A 3,693-nucleotide genomic window follows, 5' to 3' on the forward strand; every position below is an offset into this window, starting at 1 on the left:
GATGTTATTGGACAATTGATTTCAAATGACACAGGAAGATAATCACTGTTGGTTGCTGAGTCAACCGCTACCCACGACAAAACATTGATGCCAGCGCTACAATATATTAAATCTAACACTGAACGAAAGGGTCCTCTAGCAAACGTTACTTGTCCTGTGTTCTGACATGAAAGGTGACTATCAATAGTCCACTCCCAAAGTTGCTTACCACACAAATCTGTTTTTAGCCTCCACGACACGTGATGCGAATTAAAATCCCCTACAAATAAAATTCATTTTCTACAGGCAGCCACAGCCCTATCAAGCTCACGTGTACTTTGCACACCGGTGGGGAAACAAGCATTTAAAATTGAAAATGGATGGTATCATGCGAGACATAAATCTACGGCCAAAATTTCGCAGTAACAGTCCATCATTTGAAAGAAATTTTTGCCTTGTGACAAATTTTACTGGAAACAAGTATCATTAATCCTCCACCTAGCGAGTCTCGATCTAATCGGAAAGACCGAAAACCTTTTAAATGAAAGTCTTTCTCTGGTGAAAGCCGCGTTTCTTGAAGAAGTAAGATATCTGGATTGAATTGAATAGATAGGCAAGATAAATCTGTTAAAGCTGAACATATAGAACGACAGTTCCACTGCAGCACGCGGTCCAATTGTGTTGAACGCTCAGCAGCAGCAACTGCCGCCTTTAGAACACTTTCTGTAAGCACAGGAGATGGTTGACTCTTTTTTGATTTTGGTTTCATAGTTTTCGAAATTGGGGACCCCATACGTTAGGGCGCTCGAGTGTCAACTTCCATATCTGTGACACTAAAGGTGTCTGAATAAGAGGGCTCATCCTCGCGTGGTTGGACTAGTGAACTAGAGTCTGTGGAAAGTTCTCCAACAGTGGAAGGCGTCTCTACCTCCTTGCTAGGCATTCGAGGTGTGGCGATAGATACTGGGGACTGCATTGGTGTCTTAGTGGTCTGTATTATTTGCATCACGTGACTCGAAATGATTTGCGCGAAGCAATCAGAGAGACTGGATATAAATTTATCCATAGCTTTAGCCATTGATTTTTCCACAGCAGAGTCAATTGCTTCTGAGAGTTTAAGATCCATGCTTGGAGTGTCGCGCGCTGTAACAACAGAGTATCCGAAGGCCCTGTCTTTGATAACTGAAATTGCATCTCTTCGGGAGCAGCGACGGCGGTCGATTATTTTAAGAATTTGTATATCTTGATCGCGACCTGAGCAGTTTGAATAGTCTGCTCGGTGTTCTCCCCCACAGAGGCAGCACATTTGAGATTGAGTAGAGCATTCATTTGAAGAATAACCATCCCCACAGGTGCGGCAACGCAAGCTAGACTTACATCCTCCTGCGCTGTGCCCAAATCTCCAGCAATTCTTACACTGGATTGGACGTGACGCAAGCGGCTCTACACGGAACACAAGAGGCCACACCTTTATTTCATATGGACATGATGTGCCCACAAACGTGGCAATTACAGATTCTGTCGGAACCCTCTCGTTATTTGCCAGTCGATTGCAACGGTAGATAGCAATGACGCCTGCTGCGGATAGCTTGTCAAGGGCTTCAGTAGGACTTAATCGGGAGTCTACGCCCCGTACAAGACCCTTGGTGCACGCAAGGTGAGGCGGAATGAAAGCACTCACCGGGATGGAAGCGAATGAAGTGCATTTCAAGAGGTCTTCAACACAGGTCTGGTCGCGTGAACGACACACTATACCTCCCCGTCCGAACGCTAGCACATCAGTGATGGTCTGGAAGTGGTTGGCGTGGCCTTAAGTGCCTTCTGGACAGCCTGTGGATTCGTGATCCTGATGGAACCTCCATTGGTAGACACGAGCGCCACAGGAATGGTGCTGAAGCCACTGCGAAAAAATAAATCTATGGGCAATTCATTAGGTGTCAGGGATGCTGACCAGGCGGATCGCGCCTGGTAAGGAGAACTGGTCGACATCAGCTCAAGGCGGCTGACGCAAGGAATGAATCAACCAGGAACTAAAATAAGGTTATTGAGACACCTCAAACCACCCGATACTCAGCCAAAACACCACTGCAGGTCAACGAAACGGTCACTCTGTCTTACCAAGCGGTACTGGTATATACCGAAGATGTACTTCGTCATCTTCGTTGCGGGAAACAAAACGGAACAAACATCGCCTTTGCTATGCCTTTCATATACATACTGGTATACAGTTTTGTACAACTACATTAAGGCACGAATAATATATTATAAATACTATATTTCGCAACACAGCCACACTTTGATTCCGCAATAATCGCCTGATGATGAAGATGACTCTTTGCTTACGTGTTATTGAATGGCATACTATGCAAACAAAAAGTTGTAGGTTGTTTTGGATAAAGGATCTGTCTACAAACAGTTTATTGTTTTAGGACTTGCGAAATGGAGAGCCCGATTTAAAAATTACGCTCCTCGAAGCGCTTCACGTATGCGGGTTCAGACAACCATTAAGGCATTACAGTTGCAGGACATGTGTGTACGATCGGTGACAATCTGAAAACATAGACAGACAACCGATTACAACAGAAACTTCCCTGCGCCTTGATACCTAGGTAAACTGTTCGGTTTGAGGAAGCATGGTGGTTCAAACAAGACGAAAAGCAAGACGCCGTGGCTTAGTTGGTTAAAGCGCCTGTCTAGTAAACGGAAGATCGTGAGTTCGAATCTCACCGGTGCCTTACAGTGCGTACCTAAAATTTGATTTTCATCGTGTGCATTTATTTCTGCGCAAGATTCTACTTGCACCTGCATTCCTTTAGGCCGCCAGATAAATTCCCTTTATTTTTTACAATGTGGGTGTGACTGGGATTAAGAATGGCGTTTTTGACACTGAAAAGAAAACCACTGTTTTGAAAGAAAGAAAAAAAGAAAGCTACAGCTTCCTAGAGAGCGTGACCTCGACAGCCGTTCCTGCTCGCTCGCTGCGGCTTCTGTCACTTGGCCAAGTTTTGGGTGATATTAGGCTTTACTAATCCTATTTATTGAGCTCTCACTAATTCTAACGCCACCTTCATCCTAGGCTGATGTCCATAAACTCCCCAGGCAGGGGTTTTTCCCCATGGGCGGCCTCTATTCCAACGGGTGAATTACCTCTAGATTTGTTCATCCGCAGTGGTGTGAGCAACATCCCGGTGGCTCTGGTTCCTTCAAATGGAGGTTTTATACGTCTGACCAACCCCCATGCGATCCAGAAATCTCTGCAAGCTGCAACCTCTTCATACCAGACCATCACGGAAGTGAGGCAGTTCGGCCGCGGAGGTATCGTGTGTCGATCGCCAGACCAGTCCTGTGTCGCGGATTTGCTTAAGTGCTCATCATTCGCGTCATTACCGGTGAGTGCCTTCATCCCTGCTCACCTCGCCTGCACTAAGGGAATAGTCAGAGGTGTCGATGCTGATCTTTCTCCCGCTGAAACACTTGAGAGATTGTCTGGGACTGGAGTAATCGCTGTTTACCGATGCAATCGAGTGGTAGACAATAAGCGGGTCCCAACAGAATCAGTGATAGCAACTTTTGCTGGAACTTCCTGCCCGTCAGAGCTAAAGGTGTGGCCCCTTGTGTTCAGAGTTGAACCCCTGGCGTCGCGTCCGATTCAATGCCGCAATTGCTGGAGATACGGCCATAGTATGGCAGGGTGTAAATCAAGACAGCGTTGTT

General features: G+C 46.1%; 1 non-coding gene across 1 annotated transcript; it reads left to right on the top strand.

The window, feature by feature from the left end:
- Nucleotides 1-2,640: 2,640 nt before the first annotated feature.
- Nucleotides 2,641-2,714, top strand: TRNAT-AGU (transfer RNA threonine (anticodon AGU)). Its single transcript has one exon. It is a non-coding gene; the product is annotated as a tRNA-Thr (tRNA).
- Nucleotides 2,715-3,693: the final 979 nt, after the last annotated feature.

The sequence above is a fragment of the Dermacentor andersoni genome, chromosome 6 (genome assembly GCF_023375885.2).
Source record: "Dermacentor andersoni chromosome 6, qqDerAnde1_hic_scaffold, whole genome shotgun sequence".
Taxonomy (NCBI): Eukaryota; Metazoa; Arthropoda; class Arachnida; order Ixodida; family Ixodidae; genus Dermacentor; species Dermacentor andersoni.